Genomic DNA, 20,888 nt, shown 5'->3' with positions numbered 1-20,888 from the left:
CATAGGGTTTTAAGGCAGCAGTGCAGTATTAACCCCTTTCTACCTCTTGATCTGAGTTTCAAGGAGGATGGTCTTGAGGCTTCTGATCTCGGTCTGGGTCTTGAGGCTTCTGATCTCGGTCTGGGTCTTGAGGCTTCTGATCTCGGTCTGGGTCTTGAGGCTTCTGATCTCGGTCTGGGTCTTGAGGCTTCTGATCTCGGTCTGGGTCTTGAGGGTTCTGATCTCGGTCTGGGTCTTGAGGGTTCTGATCTCGGTCTGGGTCTTGAGGGTTCTGATCTCGGTCTGGGTCTTGAGGGTTCTGATTTTGGTCTGGGTCTTGAGGGTTCTGATCTCGGTCTGGGTCTTGAGGCTTCTGATCTCGGTCTGGGTCTTGAGGCTTCTGATCTCGGTCTGGGTCTTGAGGCTTCTGATCTCGGTCTGGGTCTTGAGGCTTCTGATCTCGGTCTGGGTCTTGAGGCTTCTGATCTCGGTCTGGGTCTTGAGGCTTCTGATCTCGGTCTGGGTCTTGAGGCTTCTGATCTCGGTCTGGGTCTTGAGGCTTCTGATCTCAGTGTGGGTCTTGAGGGTTCTGATCTCAGTGTGGGTCTTGAGGGTTCTGATCTCAGTGTGGGTCTTGAGGGTTCTGATCTCAGTCTGGGTCTTGAGGGTTCTGATCTTGGTCTGGGTCTTGAGAGTTCCAGTCTGACTACTTGTGTGTTTCTACAGCAGGGCCAGTCAAACTGCCCCCTTTAGACCCTACCAGGGTCGTTTTCATTAGGGAACACCGTAGCAAAACGTTGTGCAACGGAAAACAAAAACAAGCCTTCCTTATTGGACAAGTTCTGGTAGTCCCTCACTGTTTCAGTCCGTTTGGTGCCTAATGAACACGACCCAGGTCTAGACCAGGGCGTAGTCAAACTGCCCCCTCTCTGTGCCCTCTTTGTGTTCGGTCCAGGAGGAGGATGGCATGCGGCTGTAGGGGTCCAGCAGGATGCGGAAGCAGCGCACCAGCAGGAAGACCAGGAAGAGCATGAGGAGCCCCACGAAGGCGAAGGCCGTCCTCTGCTCCGCGTCGCCCCCCACCAGAGGAGGGTTGCTGGGGGCCCCAGGGAGGGAGGGCCCGGGGGACAGCAGCAGCTCATAGTCCAGGGTGGGGACATCGCTCATCCTCCAAGGGGCCCGGCGGCAGAATTTACACACAGATTGGATGGTGGGGGGAGCAGGCAAGAGGAGGGCCACAGTTGGGGGTACGGATTGACAGACAGACTAATATGTTCTATTCAGCCTTTGTTTATCCAGGTCAGTCTCTTTGAGATGAAGCGTCTTCTTCAAGAGAGATTTGATCTTGATCCCTTCTGACAGGGTGATAGACAGACAGTATGATCAGGACCAGGACCTCTTCCGCTCACAGTGACCGACCCGTAGGCAGTAGTAGACGACAACAGAACATGTGTTTATCATAGCCTTGTCGTATCCACTCTCTCACACAGGCATCTGCCTTGACAGACAGGACATGACACTAGCACCTGCCAGTGTGGATAAACACAGCAGTACAGCACAGCACAGCAGTACAGCACAGCACAGGGCAACAGGGTACTGTACTAGTAGTACTACCCAGCTCCCTCAATGGGGGCTAATGGTGTGCAGATGGGATATACCCAGGTCTTGTCTGTAGTGGATGGTAATCACAGCCAGGCGAGACGCAGGTGTGTGAACGAGCTGACAGCGCCGGTGTGTGTGTGTGTGTGTGTGTGTGTGTGTGTGTGTGTGTGTGTGTGTGTAAACAATAAGAGAGGCTAGAAGGCTAATCAGATCAGAGGGGGGTCAGTGGATCAATGGTGCTGAATGTGAAAGTGACACACAGCACGCCCTGCTAGTGTTAGATGCTAAGTAAGCCTTTTTCTCCAGGGAAGGGACAGTGAGTGGGTTTGAAAAGCAGAGCAGGGCTCTGTCTATAGCCCAGTGGGGGTCTAACAAGTCAACATTCTCACCCTGTGGTCTCCCTATATAGTGTGTCCTTTTAGGATTAAATAAGTGGTAAAAGATGGTTGTCTGTCTGTCTGTCTGTCAATGGGTTTGCACAGTCACTGATGATAACAGTCAATGGTCCTGAGTCCTCGGTAGGGTATTACTGTGTTGAAGAAGAGGATCCTCTGAGAGAAGGGTTGGTTTCCTCTGGTGTACTGAGCCAAGCCTTACTCCAGGTCTGTAACCCAAGAGTAACTGTTTCTCCTCCACGCGACTTCACCGCCTCCTCTCCTTAAAACACAACCTGAAAGCACAAGAAACACAACAGTCAACATTCCTATTATGATCATTCTGACTAATATCAATATAATGTTGTATGCATTATTTATATGCATTATGGAGCTTATAATGATTAGGTTGAAGGTTGATGCTCACAACCATGAGCCTTAATAGACCATAGCCAGAACAGGGAACTTTAAAACCCTGCAAACTCCACTAAATACTTCCATTCTTAGACTCGGGTCAATAAGAAACAATTACATTCTGACATTTCTCAGCTGCTGTAGCAAGTATTACACTGAAATTCTGCTTGATTACACTCATTTAGTGGATGATTATAGCAGCATTAGAAGAGCATTAGCTGTAATGAATACACGCTTATAAACAGTGATGGCTCGTTCCACCAATTCTGTGCCTTTTGCGAAGTGCAAATTGGTAAAACAAAATAATATATTTCAACTAATTTTAACATTCTGTCACAAAGAGCACATGTTCAACTTCATAAAAAACACGTTTTCCCATCTCAAGAGGTAAAATAAATGTTAAAAAGACTATAGTAGGTGCCAAATCAAGTAAGAGGGTTGACCGTAACAGGGTTGACGATTTCATCTTAAAAATCAGCCATAAATCCCCTCGTGACAGGGAGAATGGAAGCTTCACAAAAGAAAATGAATTGCTAAAACAGTTCTAGCCTGACTATCTATGTGTTACAAGGTTGACGTGTTACGCTTGACCCGCTCAGTATTCCACCACGAAACACCAGAAAATGGCCAAAAAGAGTAGAACCAGCTCACCTGCTTTTACACTATGATTTGACTATTAGATGTTCAATGTTTCATTTGAAAATAATATTTAAAATGGAATAGTTTCACCACATTAAAACATAACAGGGTTGACCTTAAAATGAGGGACACACGTAAATGAATCACTATTCACATGATAATTAATTTCATCTTCAGAAATTACTTTTTTAAAGCAACAAAATGACTAGGGCTTTATAATAATGGTGAAACTTGGAGAAATGTAGGGATTAAATGGGTTGAAATATTCCTAGAAGTGGCACAGGGTTTACAGAGGCACATGTTAAAATACTGAATTTTGGCACTTTACCATGTGGTCTATATTAAAAAGGGCACTTCATTTAATATACAAGGCTTTTAAAATTCAAAATTGGTGCAGAATTTCTACTTTAAATATCAAAAGGCACTCTTTTTGTGGAACAACCCTGATAATACAAATGTCATTCATTCATCAGTGTATTGTTTCAGCAGCTCGTTTGCTCATTGAAAGAAAAATGTGCAATCAAATGACTTCTCATTAATTATATAAATCACATCTCCCTGACAACCGGAACGGGTTTCAAATCGAGAGAGAGCGAGAGGGATAGGGGGAGATGGATGGACAGAGCAAAAGCACCTGCAGTGAATGAGCATAGGTATGGAGAGTCGAGTAGCGGGTTGGACAGAGCCAGGTTGGAGTACAGTTATAGCATCCTCTACCTCTCTTCTAGCTAGCCGACCTTGGCCATGATTCACACACATTGTACATTGTCATCCCTGCTAATACTATAGTCTACCTTGTAGACTCTCTCATCCTCCTTCTCTTCCTCCCTCTCTCCCTCTCCTCTCATCCTCCTTCTCTTCCTCCCTCTCTCCCTCTCATCCTCCTTCTCTTCCTCCCTCTCTCCCTCTCCTCTCATCCTCCTTCTCTTCCTCCCTCTCTCCCTCTCCTCTCATCCTCCTTCTCTTCCTCTCCTCTCATCCTCCTTCTCTTCCTCCCTCTCCTCTCATCCTCCTTCTCTTCCTCCCTCTCCTCTCATCCTCCTTCTCTTCCTCCCTCTCTCCCTCTCCTCTCATCCTCCTTCTCTTCCTCCCTCTCCTCTCATCCTCCTTCTCTTCCTCCCTCTCTCCCTCTCCTCTCATCCTCCTTCTCTTCCTCCCTCTCTCCCTCTCCTCTTCCTCCTTCTCTTCCTCCCTCTCCTCTCATCTTCCATCACCAGCTCCCCAGTGGTCTCCACTCCTGGCACACAGCTCCCTACAGACTCTGGCTGGCTGCCTCCCCAGCTCTAAGGACTGGCTACACATATGATTACACACAGCACTGTGGTCTTTCATTAAAGTACTACAACTGAGAACATTATATTCTACTGTATCTTAGTCCATGCCACTCTGTCATTGCTTGTCCATATATGTATATATTCTAAAATTCCATTCCTTACTTAGATTTGTGTGTATTGGGTATATAATGTGAAATTGTTAGATATTACTTCACTGTCGGAGCTAGAAGCACAAGCATTTCGCTACACCCGCAATAACATCTGTTAAACACGTGTATGTGACAAATAAAATTTGATTTGATTTGATGAGTGATGGAACTTTGATATAAAGTGAGAATGGGCAAATTGTGTGTGTGTGTGTGTGTGTGTGTGTGTGTGTGTACGGGCGTGCGTGGGTGTGTGTGCGCATGAGTGAAAGCTGGAAACTTGCAAGGTGTTTTGGTAAGGAGTCTCTCTGACTGTGTGAGAGCAGGGAAGGGTGGCAGTGCTTCCCAGCAGTAGTGGTGCCCTCTCGACTGACCAGTGCCTTGCCCAGCACACCACAGCAACCAGAGACAGATGGCAGCACCACACCACACACACACACACAACTATTACATCACAACACAGTACAGGCATGCAGACTAGCCTGACTAGCTGTGTGTCTACTGCTACAGAGCCATACATGTCCCTCAGCATGGGGGTTCATCACAGACACATGCACACCAGGGTTTCCATTAGGAAAACGTAGTGGCAGCAGTCAAGTGCAAGTGCTGATTAAGTGTTTTTTCTGTGGGGGGGGGGTCGAGGTGAGGAGGAGGATTATTTAAGATACTGTTTGAAGAGGTAGGGTTTCAGATGTTTTCGGAAGATAGGCTGGGACTCTGCTGTCCTAGCTTCAGGGGGAAGCTGGTTCCACCATTGGGGTGCCAGGACAGAGAAGAGCTTGTACTGGGCTGAGCGGGAGCTGCCCTCCCGTAGGGATGGGAGGGCCAAGAGACCTGAGGTGGCAGAACGGAGTGCTCGGTTTGGGGTGTAGGGATTGAGCATAGCCTGAAGGTAGTGAGGGGCAGATTAGGACCTGCACCGCTTCCTGTGTGAGATAGGGTCGTACTCTATGGATGTTGTAGAGCATTAACCTGCAGGAGCAGGTCACTGCTTTGATGTTTGCAGAGAACAACAGGGTGTTGTCCAGGGTCACGCCAAGGTTCTTTACACTCTGGGAGGGTGACACTGTGGAGTTGTCAACGGTGATGGAGAGGTCTTTGAGCGGGCAGGCTTTCCCGGGGAGGAAGAGCAGTTCCTTCTTGTCGAGGTTGAGCTTTAGGTGGTGGGCCAACATCCAAGTTGAGATATCTGCCAGGCACGCAGAGATCCGTGTCGCCAACTGGGTGTCAGAAGGGGGAAGGATAAAAGTAGTTGAGTGTCATCCGCATAGCCATGATAGGAGAGACCATGTGAGGATATGACGGAGCCGAGTGACTTGATGTATAGAGAGAAGAGGTGAGGGCCTATAACCGAGCCCTGGGGGACTCCAGTAGTGAGGGTACGTGGTGCAGACACAGATCCTCTTCACGTCACCTGGTAGGAGCGGCCTGCCAGGTTGGATGCAATCCAAGAGTGTGCATAGCCTGAGACGCCCAGCCCTGAGAGGGTGGAGAGGAGGATCTGATGGTTCACGGTGTCAAAGGCAGCGGATAGATCTAGGAGGATGAAAACAGAGGAGAGAGAGTCAGCTTTGGCAGTGCGGAGAGCCTCCGTGACACAGAGAAGAGCAGTCTCGGTTAAGTGACCCGACTTGAAACCTGACTGGTTAGGGTCAAGAAGATCGTTCTGAGAGAGATAACGAGAAAGTTGATCAGAGACAGCACGCTCAAGTGTTTTGGAAAGAAAATAAAGAAGGGATACAGGTCTGTAGTTTTTGACGTCAGATTTAATTTTTTATTTATTTGTATTTTATCTTTATTTAACTAGGCAAGTCAGTTAAGAACAAATTCTTATTTACAATGACGGCATACACCGGCCAAACCCGGACGACGCTGGACCAATTGTGCGCCGCCCTATGCGACTCCCAATCACGGCCGGTTGTGATACAGCCTGGAATCGAACCAGGGGATCTGTAGTGACGCCTCAAGCACTGAGATGCAGTGCCTTAGACCGCTGCGCCACTCGGGAGCCCATGAGTCGAGTGTTGGTTTCTTGAGGAGGGGAGCAACTCGGGCCATTTTGAAGTCAGAGGGGACGCAACCAGTGGTCATGGATGAGTTGATGAGGGAAGTGAGGAATGGAAGAAGGTCTCCAGAGATGGTCTGGAGAAGGGAGGAGAGGATGGGGTTGAGCTGGCAGGTTATCGGGCGGCCAGACCTCACTAGTCGCAGGATGTCATCTGGAGAGAGAGGGGAGAAAGAGGTCCAGGCGTAGGGTAGTTCTGTGTGAGTGAGACCAGTGGACTCAATAGGCTGAGTGAATGAGTAGCGGATGTCGTCAACCTTTTTTTCAAAGTGGTTGACAAAGTCGTCCACAGAGAGGGAAGAGGGAGGTGGAGGGGGTAGAGGATTAAGGAGGAAGGAGAAGGTGGAGAAGAGTTTTCTAGGTTTAGAGGCAGAAGCTTGAAATGTAGAGTGGTAGAAAGTGGCTTTAGCAGAGGATACAGAGGAAGAGAAGGTAGAGAGGAGGGAGTGAAAGGATGATAGGTCCTCCAGAAGTTTAGTTTTCCTCCATTTTCCCTCATCTGCCCGCAGCCCTGTTCTGTAAGCTCGCATTGAGTCACTCAGCCACGGAGCTGGAGGGGAGGGCTGAGCCGGCCGGAAGGAAATGGGACAATGTGAGTCATAGGATGTGGAAAGGGAGGAGAGTAGGATCGAAGAGGCAGAATCAGGAGACAGAAGGGAGAAGGATTTAGCATAAGGGAGAGATGATAGGATAGAAGAGGAGAGAGTAGTGGGAGAGAGAGAGCGAAGATTGCGATGGGCGCATGACCATCTGGGTAGGGGCTGAGTGGTTAGGGTTGGAGGAAAGGGAGACAGAAAAGGAAACAAAGTAGTGATCAGAGACCTGGAGGGGGGTTGCATTAGTAGGCGAGCAGACTCTAGTAAAGATGAGGTCAAGCGTATTGCCTGCCTTGTGAGTTGGAGGGGATTGGGAAAGGGTGAGGTCAAAAGAGGCAAGGAGGGGAAAGAGAGAGTTGGAAAGAAATGAATCGAAGGCAGACGTCGGGAGGTTGAAGTCGCCAAGTACGAAGAGCGGTGAGCCATTGTCAGGAAATTAGCCTATCAAGGTGTCAAGCTCATTGAGGAACTCTACAAGGGCACCTGGTGGGCGATAGATTACAATAATGTTAAGCTTGAGTGGACAAGTGACAGTGACAGCATGGAATTCAAAGAGATGGACAGGTAAGAGAGAGAGAAAAGAGAACATCTCCACTTAGGAGAAATGAGTAGACCTGTGCCCCACAGCGATGACCAGATGCTCACGGACTATGAGAGAAAACATAGTCAGATGAAGAAAGAGCAGCTGGAGTAGCAGTGTTCTCTGGGGTGATCCATGTCTCCACATCAGGGCCAAAAAGTCCAGGGACTGAAGGGTAGCATAGGCTGAGATGAAGTCAGCGTTCTTGACCGCAGATCGGCAGTTCCAAACGCTGCCAGAGATCAGGAATTCCACATGGGTTGTACGCGCAGGGTACACTAAATTAGAAGGGTTGCAGCCAAGGGGTGGGGAGCGTCTGTAAAGCTTACAGGGAGAGGTGCGAACAGGTATAGAAAACACACACATAGTTGACAAAGCTACAAAAGAGCTAAATGAGATAATCTGTAAATAACTAGGTAAAATACTCATATGAGAGCGAGAGAGTTTACCTATTCTATTGGTCATCTTGTCGTCCTGTGCGAGAAAGAAATAGCCTACTTAAAATAGACTCTGGGACAGTTGTGGGACGATAAATCCCAAATTCACACAACCAGTAGACCTAGGCAACATAAAAAAATATTCTTAAGCAATAAGACTGATGCAACAGAAGAGGACGTTTAGTTTAAAATGTTGGTTAAATATTATTTCTTCACATTATAAGCACAGCAGTGCCCACAAGGCAGTAGGCTAAGCACGAATGACAAGAGGAACACCTATGTGAGAATGCTGTTCATTGAGTACAGCTCAGCATTCAACACCATAGTGCCTTCCAAGCTCGTCACTAAGCTCAGGATCCTGGGACTGAACACCTCCCTCTGCGACTGGATCCTGGACTTCCTGATGGGCCGCCCCCAGGTGGTGAGGGTAGGCAACAACACATCCGCCACGCTGACCCTCAACACAGGGGCCCCTCAGGGGTGCATGCTTAGTCCCCTCCTGTACTCCCTGTTCACCCATGACTGTGTGGTCGTGCACAACTCCAACACCATCATTAAGTTTGCTGACGACACGACGCTGGTAGGCCTGAACGCTGACGACAATGAAACAGCCTATAGGGAGGAGGTCAGTAACCTGGCAGTGTGCTGCCAGGACAACAACCTCTCCCTCAACATCAGCAAGACAAAGGAGCTGATCATGAACTACAGGAAACTGAGGGGAGAACACACTCCCATTCACATCAACAGAGCTGTAGTGGAGCGGGTCGAGAGCTTCATGTTCCTCAGTGTCCACATCACCAAGGAATTAATATGGTCCACACACACCAACACAGTTGTGAAGAAGGCACGACAACGCCTCTTCCCCCTCAGGAGGCTGAACAGATTTGGCATGGCCCTCAGATCCTCAAAAAGTTATACAACTGCATCATAGAGAGCATCTTGACTGGCTGCATCACTGCTTGGTATGGCAACTGCTTGGCATCCGACTGCAAGGCGCTACAGAGGGTAGTGCGTATGGCCAAGTACATCCTCCTGCCATCCAGGACCTCTATACCAGGTAGTGTCAGAAGAACGCCCTCAAAATGTTCAAAGACTCCAGCCACCCAAGTCATAGACTGTTCTCTCTGTAACCGCACGGCAAGCGGTAACGATGCACCATCTGGAACCAACAGGACCCTGAACAGCTTCTTCCCCCAGGACCCTGAACAGCTTATATCCCCAAGCCATAAGACTGCTAAATAGTTAACCAAATACAGTGGGGGAAAAAAGTATTTAGTCAGCCACCAATTGTGCAAGTTCTCCCACTTAAAAAGATGAGAGAGGCCTGTAATTTTCATCATAGGTACACGTCAACTATGACAGACAAATTGAGGAAAAAATTTCCAGAAAATCACATTGTAGGATTTGTTATGAATTTATTTGCAAATTATGGCGGAAAAAAAGTATTTGGTCACCTACAAACAAGCAAGATTTCTGGCTCTCACAGACCTGTAACTTCTTCTTTAAGAGGCTCCTCTGTCCTCCACTCGTTACCTGTATTAATGGCACCTGTTTGAACTTGTTATCAGTATAAAAGACACCTGTCCACAACCTCAAACAGTCACACTCCAAACTCCACTATGGCCAAGACCAAAGAGCTGTCAAAGGACACCAGAAACAAAATTGTAGACCTGCAGCAGGCTGAGAAGACGGAATCTGCAATAGGTAAGCAGCTTGGTTTGAAGAAATCAACTGTGGGAGCAATTATTAGGAAATGGAAGACATACAAAACCACTGATAATCTCCCTCGATCTGGGGCTCCATGCAAGATCTCACCCCGTGGGGTCAAAATGATCACAAGAACGGTGAGCAAAAATCCCAGAACCACACGGGGGGACCTAGTGAATGACCTGCAGAGAGCTGGGACCAAAGTAACAAAGCCTACCATCAGTAACACACTACGCCGCCAGGGACTCAAATCCTGCAGTGCCAGACGTGTCCCCCTGCTTAAGCCAGTACATGTCCAGGCCCGTCTGAAGTTTGCTAGAGTGCATTTGGATGATCCAGAAGAGGATTGGGAGAATGTCATATGGTCAGATGAAACCAAAATAGAACTTTTTGGTAAAACCTCAACTCGTCGTGTTTGGAGGACAAAGAATGCTGAGTTGCATCCAAAGAACACCATACATACTGTGAAGCATGGGGGTGGAAACATCATGCTTTGGGGCTGTTTTTCTGCAAAGGGACCAGGACGACTGATCCGTGTAAAGGAAAGAATGAATGGGGCCATGTATCGTGAGATTTTGAGTGAAAACCTCCTTCCATCAGCAAGGGCATTGAAGATGAAACGTGGCTGGGTCTTTCAGCATGACAATGATCCCAAACACACCACCCGGGCAACGAGGGAGTGGCTTCGTAAGAAGCATTTCAAGGTCCTGGAGTGGCCTAGCCAGTCTCCAGATCTCAACCCCATAGAAAATCTTTGGAGGGAGTTGAAAGTCCGTGTTGCCCAGCGACAGCCCCAAAACATCACTGCTCTAGAGGAGATCTGCATGGAGGAATGGGCCAAAATACCAGCAACAGTGTGTGAAAACCTTGTGAAGACTTACAGAAAACGTTTGACCTGTGTCATTGCCAACAAAGGGTATATAACAAAGTATTGAGAAACTTTTGTTATTGACCAAATACTTATTTTCCACCATAATTTGCAAATAAATTCATTAAAAATCCTACAATGTGATTTTCTTGAAAAAAAAATTCTAATTTTGTCTGTCATAGTTGACGTGTACCTATGATGAAAATTACAGGCCTCTCTCATCTTTTTAAGTGGGAGAACTTGCACAATTGGTGGCTGACTAAATACTTATTTTCCCCACTGTAGCTACCCGGACTGTCTGCATTGACCCCTTTTGAACTCTTTTGACTCATCACGTACGCTGCTGCTACTGCTTATTATCTATCCTGTTGCCTAGTCACTTTACCCCTACCTATATGTACAAATCTACCTCAATTACCTCTTACCCCTGCACATCGACTTGGTACTGGTACCCCATGTATATAGCCATGTTATCATTACTCATTGTGTATTTATTCCTTGTGTTATTATTTGTTCTATTATTTAAAAATGTTTCCCTCTGCATTGTTGGGAAGGGCTTGTAAGAAATAATTTTACTGTTAGTCTACGAACCATGTGACAAATACAATTGTATTTTATTTTGATTTGAATGTTTGTTCCATTATGCAATTAGCGGGAATACAATAGTCAAAAGTGCACCGCACATGTGAGAGAGTTCATGTGACAAAGATGAAAATATCCGTTAGAAATGTTGAAAGAGGGGAGATCTAAAGATGCAAGAACTAGTATAATATCATTAGGATTGTGCCTTTGGCTAATGGACAATGAAATAAATTTGATTTGAAAAACAATAGAAAATGAGAGAAATATGCTGCTGGTTGAAATGGAAGTCTTTATAAAATAATTGCCTCCACATTTCTATGGTCGGATTTTGGCTAGGCTACTTTGAAGCAAGGAAAGACATACCTCATAATATGTAGTAAAATGTTCAGGTTTCAAACAACTAAGTATATGTTTTCAAATTGCATACTGCCTCCAGCTCATTGCAAGGCTGTCCCGTCACACACTGAAGCCTGCATACCATTGCTTATGCACTTGAATGGCGAATGGGAAGCGCACTTCAATTTCCAGTTGAGAAATAAAATGAGTAGCTCTTTTTAATTGTGGCCATAAAAAAATAACACGTGATTGCATTTAGAATTGTTGCTCATTGATTGGACTTATAAAAGCATTTTACGTTTCACTCCAGCAGCAACAGGAGCTGTAGCAGCAGCTCTCGCTCTGTCTGACAGATTTTCCCGCTAAAACTAGGTTCTATATCTGTATGCTGTGCGTGTGTGATAAATAAGATATATAATGACTAACGAAAATACACAAGCGCCAATTTAATTCCACTAAATTATGCAAATTACCTATAAACCGATAAGCATGGCCGGTCAAATGTATTTACATCGACTGGTATTTCCATCAATGAATAGGCTAAAAAGCATTATTCGCAATGGGATTATTTTTATTCTCCCGGACACTTGGCCTGCACCAATTTGATTTATCGGCAAAAGCCGTCTATTACCGGCTAACGAAAACCCTTGTGGGGACACACACACACACACACACACACAGTCATCTCAATTATTTCCTCTTGGACACTTGGATGGTCGGAAGACCAGAAATAGAAAAAGGAAGTAGGGAAGTAGAGAGGGAACAAAGTAAAGTAAGTAGAAGTAGAAACAGACTCCTGGCTGAGAACGTCCCTCCTTGGGGAATGACAAAGAAACAGGAAGCACACCTCCCTCCCTGCTGTGCCTGTGGCTCCTTGCCTGTGGCTCTCTGTATGTGACAGAGACAGAGAACCTATGAAACCGACTACTGTTCAATAGGATTGTATTCACCCTGAGACAAACATTTAACTAATCACCTGTCACATGTCCGATTGAGCACAGACTCACCTCCACACCAACAATAGCTATGGATTCAATCATCCAATCGTAGGTGTGTTCTAAAAAGGTCTCTTTCCTTTTACACTATAGTAGGAAGAATAACTATTGATTTTACTTGGAAAATAAAGTTTAAAAGGATACATTTTCAATTTGGCAAAACTGTTTAGAGAAACCTTACACACTATCCATGTGTAGGTTTCTGATAATTTGTTGTTTTGTCCAAAACTCATTACAACTGACCTTGATAGTGTGCTAGATAGAGGATAACACAAAGATACTCTCTCTCTCTGTGTCACTGAGGAGTCAAGGGAAAACATTATTCAGTGGCTGTCAGTCAGTGTCTGTGTGTGTCTGTGTGTGTGTGTGTGTACAGTCACTCGGAAGGGAGGGGTGGGGGGAGATTGCTCAGCTTATTTTCCTCCTCGTTAGTCCTCCCTCCAACCATCACCCTCCATCAGGCTCGCTCGCCCACTCCATTACTCCATGAGGACACTTCCTCTCAGCCCTGCTGCTGAAACAAGTCCTCTGAGAGGTGCAGAGGGGAGACCTGCCTCATCACTCTTCATAGAACACCCGCATCTTACATTTACATTTTAGTCATTTAGCAGACGCTCTTATCCAGAGCAACTTACAGTTAGTGTGTGCATACATTTTTTCATACTGGCCCCCCGTGGGAATCGAACCCACAACCCTGGCGTTGCAAACGCCATGCTCTACCAACTGAGCTACACGGGGCCATGTTAACACACACACACACCACGGGTCCGCCTGCACAGGGCCATTGGTCACACAGGTGGTGACAGAGCTCATCAGAGTAAATGAAGAAATAGCTAAATTACATTTAGTTACCTTACTGGGCTCCGCTCTACCCTTTCCCTGCTCTCCAAGTGCACACACACACACATACACACACACACAACCTGCAGTAACGTGGCAGGGCAATATCTTTTCATTAGGTCCATCACCATTACTGTATTATCAAACCACCTCTAACTGCAGCACCTAACTACAGCCAAGAGAGAGAGAGGGAGAAGGAAAGAGAAATAGAAAAATAAACAGAAAGGGAAAGAGAAAGAGAGAGCGAGAAAGAGAAGCAACCCCTCCTCTAAAGGTCTAAATGTCCTCCAGTCTCATAGGACTACAGATAATTGAATTAACCCTTTCCAATTTTGTGTTGATAAAGATAAATTGGAATTGAGAAAAGGGCAGAGGAGCCAGTCAACAAAACTCAGATTATATCCAGCCCCTAAAAAAACTCATGTTATTTGTATGAAAAACATATGCTGAGGAAATACAGAAGAGGCATCACAGTATGGTCCATAGGAGATCCTATTGATGCTATCCATCATGGCCCTTATTGATGTGCTTCTTTGATTTTAGCCGTGTATAGATAGATATATTAGTGTTTGTCCTCTACCATTCATCCCAGCACAAGGGGACTAATTAGGCAATAAGGCCCAAGGAGGTGTGTGCACAACGTAACGTGGAGTGCCTGGATACAGCCCTTAGCTGTGGTATATTGGCCATATACCACAAACCCCTGAGTTGCCTTATTGCTATTATAAACTGGTTACCAACGTAATTAGAAAAAATTGTCATACCCGTGGTATTCGGTCTTATATACCACAGCTTTCAGCCAATCAGCATTCAGGGCTCAAACCACCCAGTTTATAATGAGGAGTATAGCACCAGGTCACCTTGGGCTCCCAACAACAACAAACCAACCAAATTCTATGTGCATCCAAGCCTCTCAGCTCCAGTTAGCGCCAGTCTATATAAAAACACTATACCCTCACCCAACTCTGTTTCGGAGGTATGTTTAGAGACAACAAAAGACAAAATGGGCAAATTGGCATTTCCCTTTACACTAAGCGTTCCTCTCAGGCCAGGTCCTGCTCTCTCTCTCTACTTAATGATGCTGGCCGCCATTCAAACACTACTGTAGAGATCAAGTTGAACAATTAAACATACAGCTGTTCCATCTTGAAGTGCCTGTTTAGCCCTCTGCCATCCCCTTCTAGTCGGCCTGTCACTTTAGTGAGAAGAGTAGCACAGTCTTCTTTTGCCGAGTGTGAATGTGGTGGTGCCGGGGCGAGGGGGGCGAGCAGGGGCGAAGGGGTGGAGCACTTTGAGACTGCTGACCTTTTAAAACAATGCAGCGAATAAAACGACAACGAGATGAATTGTATATTCATACATTCTCCAGACATGTTGGCTCACATATATAAATGTAATTTTCTCCCATTCACCCTCATAATTTTGAAGTATAAGCCATTCAGGCTGTTCTAGTGAGTAAACGGTGGCCTTTGGAGGTTATAAATTGTCTGTGGGTTCCCTGGAAGACATTCCTCACCATGATACAGGACAGGCAGAGGGAGGAGGACAATCTGTTCTAGACAGGAGCACAATGGCTAAGCGTTTTCCTTTTACAAAGTCCACTCTGTTATCCCACAGATGCATCATGCAGACTATTCGAAGCATAAATGTGATCAGTCAATTCGAATTCCAATTAGTGTTTGAATCAGTTATGAGACAAATGTTTTACAACATTAACATATCCCCTTCCGGGCTGGTGTTGTGCTAGACTCAGGGTCATCTGGTGAGAGGACAGCAGCACACTACAACCCAGCGGGGGATTTCATCCTCTAGTTCAGAACGCCTGCTTCCACTCCAGGATGTTTGTGTAATATTCCTGATTGTCTGAGCCGTCAGTGTGTGTCGCACCGCAGGGAGCCTGTGGCCTTCTATAAAGAGCCCATGCTGCTGCTGAGTAATATTACACTCCACCATGCTGGCAGAGAAAACAGCCACCTCTCTGAGGGTGGGATGCAGGCATTACCAATTTAGAAGTCTCTCATTGGCACACACACACAGCCTACAGTAAATAAACACACACACATAGACACTAACGCTCAAATTCTTTCTTTCGCTCACTTCATCCATTCTGAGTTGATATTTATCTGTGATATATTATATTATATTCTGTGATAACAAGCAGAACAACAACACCCAGAAAAGACCCGTCACTCCAACCCTAAGTCCCTACGAGCCTGCCAAGGTGAAGGGCAGCCTTAGAACAGCCACTCTCCCCACCAGTCACAGAGAATAAGACTCAGTCCAGTCAAACCCACCTGGAACACATCTTTAATTTACATCCCAAATCACACCATGAAATATTCAGTGAGACGAGGGCTTTCCAAAGTGGCAGTGAGTGAGGTAGCGTCCGACTGGGCTCCTTCCGCCGGGGCCCCCAGCCACTCATCACAGACCCCCCACGTCAGCGGAACTGCCAGACGCATGTATGGAGCTGAGACACCGCTGAGGAAGAGGCGGCCGGAGGCGGGGAGAGAGAGGAAGAGCGGAATGCTAATCCCTGTGATTCACGTCTGTATTCATGAAGGAAAGCGGACGAAAGTCGGCCAGGCAGACGAACATCAACCAGAGGTATCTGGGAGGGAGCGGGTGGCAGGGTGGGCAGGAATATGAAGATGTCAGCACTCCCAAAGTCAGAGGACAGCACTTTCCTCTGTTCTGATCCTCTGTGGGGGCTCGTGCCAGATCAGGGAATATCAACACATATATTATACGCTCCGCAGAGCACCAACAAGACAGAGAGTCCGCAAAGTCTAAACTAAAAATGTCCAAAGGAAAGGTTGGGAAAAGGTTAAAGCAACTTTCAGACAGGATATAATACAATACATTTCAGTCTGTGATAAGAAGACGTGCTGACAGATTGGGACCGGAAAGCCCACTCCCTCTTTTCTTATCTCTGGCCACAAAGTTAAGTCTGTCTTAGAATGAAATTGAATTAAAGGGCAGTTAAGGACAAAAAACGCTGATTGTCCGGTCAAACTGATAGCTGGGCTATACAGTACATGCTAACTGTACAGATCCAGTTCACAACAGAAGGCATACATTGAGCCCTAAAGAATGGATTAAGCAAGAAAGAGAAGTCTCCAAAGACATGAACGCAGGACGTTGGTAAAGTCAGAGTCAGTAAAACTGATCTCTGGGCTAGGGAAATCCTCAAGCATCTCAGAATAATATTTCTCAAAGAAAAGCAGACCAAACACATTTAGAGAAGAAAGGGAGAGTTTAACAGAATAACTCCTAACAGTCAGCAGCTTCTAGTCCAAGAAGGCATTGGGCCACAACACAAAGGCAGGTTTAATAGGTCTGGTGTGAGAGGCTAAAGGGCTATCTTTAATGGTGCTCCACACGCTCAGATGAAGAGAGGAGATAAGAAAACCTGTCCCAGTGTCAATTATCAAATGGCTCCAGAATATAGGGGCGATGAATATTTGAAGGGCGATCTTCGGCAGGAAATCGAAACCCTGTGTTTCCCAATCGAGGTTAGAGTGCCATGACTGACAGCTCTGGTCTCCTCCATTCAAACAACTGTAGATGCAGATACGGCTGATGGAAACAGTAGGTGCAGCTACGGCCTTTCGGGAGATGCCAGCTTCTGTTCGAGGGAATAAAGGATGTTAGACATTCTAAACGCAGTGTGTGGCCACATCTGAACCGGCGCTCAAAATTGAATCCCACCACAGCATGACATTTTCATCATGTTAGGAGCTAGCAAGCTACTGTAAGTGGATACTAGCAGGAGTTTAGTCACCCTGTAGAACTTGACAAGGGCATTTATTTTATTTTATTTCATCTTTATTTAACTAGGCAAGTCAGTTAAGAACAAATTCTTATTTACAATGACGGCCTACACCAGCCAAACCCGGACGACGCTGGGCCAATTGTGCGCCGCCCTATGGGACTCCCAATCACAGCCGGTTGTGATACAGCCTGGAATCGAACCAGGGGGTCTGTAGTGACGCCTCAAGCATTGAGATGCAGTGCCTTAGACCGCTGCGCCACTCGGGAGCCTGGGCATGAGTGCTTTCTTAGTGTTAATCCCACAGGTTTCCTCCTAAAAAAGATAAGAAGCCTCCGCTTACTCATTACAGTCAACCAGCTTCATGAATAAGCCAGGAGGATGGTAATACAATGCAACACAATTCAGATAAAGCCTTGGAGGCTTTAGGTCACTCACACCCAGCACAGATTTTCTAAACTCAAATAGCTCTCGGACTACAGCAATAAACTGAGGCAATAGATGTCTGTTCTGTATGCACAGCGGGGATAGCCAATAGCACTTCCCAGTGTCTGGATACAGCTGGCAAGCTGTATCCAATAACACACAAAGGAGGACTAAATGAAAGACACAGTATACACATAAGCAGCTGCTCCTAGATCAGTAGTGAACTACATGTAGTCTAACTAGTAATTTAACAACATTTTGTCTAGTTGCTAACACATGCTGTCATACAATTTCCTGGCATATTGGTCCACCTCATATGGGAAGCTGCAGGTTATTCCATGGTTTCAAATAACTCAAAGCAAACAGTGTTGGAAAACAGTGTGACTGTTGTTGTTTTTTTGTTAATGCACTCACTGCTCCCTAACAGTCAAGTTTCATTATATACTTGTTACATGATGTATTACAGAAATATGACCTCTCTCAGAGGAGCATGGCTGGACATTGTTATTCAGATTAAGTCTGTTCAATGTACCTGTGAATATACAAAGATCCCTGAATCTAGTGTTCTCTTTGTAATCATGTTTAATCACCTTGACACAAAACAATGATACACAGTTTGTTGTGGTCCAAGAAAGCATATTTGCTTTTTACATAATGAAAAAACATAATAATCCAAAAAGCAACGTATAAACAATTGCACATTATTATCATAATAAATCATAATAAGTGACAGTAACATTTTGTTTTTGCTGAATAATATTGTGCCAAGACAGTAGGCTATTTCCGATATTCTGCTCCAGTCAAGAGCATTCACAGAAACGTTTATTGCCGCACTTTGGCAAAGGTAGGCCTACTATGATTAGCTAATGTGTCTTGGCATTTAGTTGAATTCACATTCTGTATTGACTATTGAGAACGACATTGACCGATTGACGCAACACAGCAGAATCGACTTTGTTCATGTTTGCATTCGTTTGGTAGAGAGAAACAGCTGACTATATGGCGCCTAGTCTATAGTATTATATATATATTATATATATCAAAACAAACAAAAGTTTAAAACCCTCTTTAAAAGTCATTAAAAATAGTTTGTTTTTTTTCATCTGTAAAATGTTCAGTATTATTTTACAAAACCTGGACACTTATTGACATGCAAATGTATTAAAAAACCTGTGCCTTAACATTAATTTCCACATTACTACAGTATTTCCAAAGTCACTTCGGAAACACAGATTGACATAACCTGGTAAACTACTTTTACGCGTGCCTCAAATCCTATGACAGATAGCCTAAGCAAGCGGATAAGAAACCATGTCACGACAATCATTCCTCAAAACTGTAGGCTAATAATGTTCACAAACCTGATTTCTTGAGGGGTGACAACACGTCGTTATCGTTACAAGAGTCGGGGTTGGTCAAACTTCGTGATCTATGATGTGCGCTCTTCCTGGTAGCATGTGCTGCTCGTGCGCTCTCCTGCAGGGGCGGCTATTTGATGAGGGCTATTGTGCGAGTCTCTTAAAGCACCCCCACCCGCCTCTTCTCTTTCTGGGAGACAGTCATCCAATCAGGAAAAAAATACATCACACAATGACAGTACTGTAATTTAAACATGTACTTTATGTGCACATTACATTTTATTCAATAAAAATAGGCAAACTATAAATTATGTTGCACTTTTTGATTAGATCATTTAAATAGGATTATTGATGTATAGGCCTACAGGTGACTTTGGATCTGATGATGATACATCATACTAAAGTGTGAGGACAAATGCATGTTGTTTTCCATTCCATGGGGCACACCAACGCCAGCAGCTGTGTTCCTTTGACACCTCATAAGGCTTCAAAACATAGAGGTGGAATCAAGTTTTTATTTTTATTTTTTTATTTCACCTTTATTTAACCAGGTAAGCCAGTTGAGAACAGGTTCTCATTTACAACTGCGACCTGGCCAAGATAAAGCAAAGCAGTGCAATAAAAACAACACAGAGTTACATATGGGGTAAAAAAACATAAAGTCAAAAATACAACAGAAAATATATATACAGTGTGTGCAAATGTAGCAAGTTATGGAGGTAAGGCAATAAATAGGCTATAGTGCAAAAATAATTACAATAGTATTAACACTGGAATGCTAGATGTGCAAGAGATTATGTGCAAATAGAGATACTGGGGGTGCAAAAGAGCAAAATAAATAACAATATAGGGATGAGGTAGTTGGGTGGGCTAATTTCAGATGGGCTGTGTACAGGTGCAGTGATCGGTAAGGTGCTCTGACAACTGATGCTTAAAGTTAGTGAGGGAGATAAGAGTCTCCAGCTTCAGAGATTTTTGCAATTCGTTCCAGTCATTGGCAGCAGAGAACTGGAAGGAATGGCGGCCAAAGGAGGTGTTGGCTTTGGGAATGACCAGTGAGATATACCTGCTGGAGCGCAGACTACGGGTGGGTACTGCTATGGTGACCAATGAGCTAAGATAAGGCGGGGATTTGCCTAGCAGTGATTTATAGATGGCCTGGAGCCAGTGGGTTTGACGACGAACATGTAGTGAGGACCAGCCAACAAGAGCGTACAGGTCACAGTGGTGGGTAGTGTATGGGGCTTTGGAGACAAAACGGATGGCACTGTGATAGAATACATCCAATTTGCTGAGTAGAGTGTTGGAGGCTATTTTGTAAATGACATCGCCGAAGTCAAGGATCGGTAGGATAGTCAGTTTTACGAGGGCATGTTTGGCAGCATGAGTGAAGGAGGCTTTGTTGCGAAATAGGAAGCCGATTCTAGATTTAACTTTGGATTGGAGATTCTTTATGTGAGTCTGGAAGGAGAGTTTACAGTCTAACCAGACACCTAGGTATTTGTAGTTGTCCACATACTCTAGGTCAGACCCGTCGAGAGTGGTGATTCTAGTCGGGTGGGCGGGTGCCAGCAGCGTTCGATTGAAAAGCATGCATTTAGTTTTACTAGTGTTTAAGAGCAGTTGGAGGCTACTGAAGGAGTGTTGTATGGCATTGAAGCTCGTTTGGAGGTTTGTTAACACAGTGTCCAATGAAGGGCCAGATGTATACAAAATGGTGTCGTCTGCGTAGAGGTGGATCTGAGAGTCACCAGCAGCAAGAGCGACATCATTGATATACACGGAGAAAAGTGTCGGCCCAAGAATTGAACCCTGTGGCACCCCCATAGAGACTGCCATAGGTCCAGACAACAGGCCCTCCGATTGACACACTGAACTCTATCTGAGAAGTAGTTGGT

At 45.4% G+C, this 20,888-nt stretch overlaps 1 pseudogene; it reads right to left on the bottom strand.

Annotated features, from left to right (window-relative positions):
* Positions 1-616: 616 nt before the first annotated feature.
* Positions 617-19,107, bottom strand: LOC121576792 (annotated as a pseudogene).
* Between the last annotated feature and the right edge of the window lie 1,781 nt (positions 19,108-20,888).

This window comes from Coregonus clupeaformis, chromosome 11, assembly GCF_020615455.1.
Source record: "Coregonus clupeaformis isolate EN_2021a chromosome 11, ASM2061545v1, whole genome shotgun sequence".
Taxonomy (NCBI): domain Eukaryota; kingdom Metazoa; phylum Chordata; class Actinopteri; order Salmoniformes; family Salmonidae; genus Coregonus; species Coregonus clupeaformis.
This window is presented reverse-complemented; position numbering and strand designations above follow the sequence as displayed.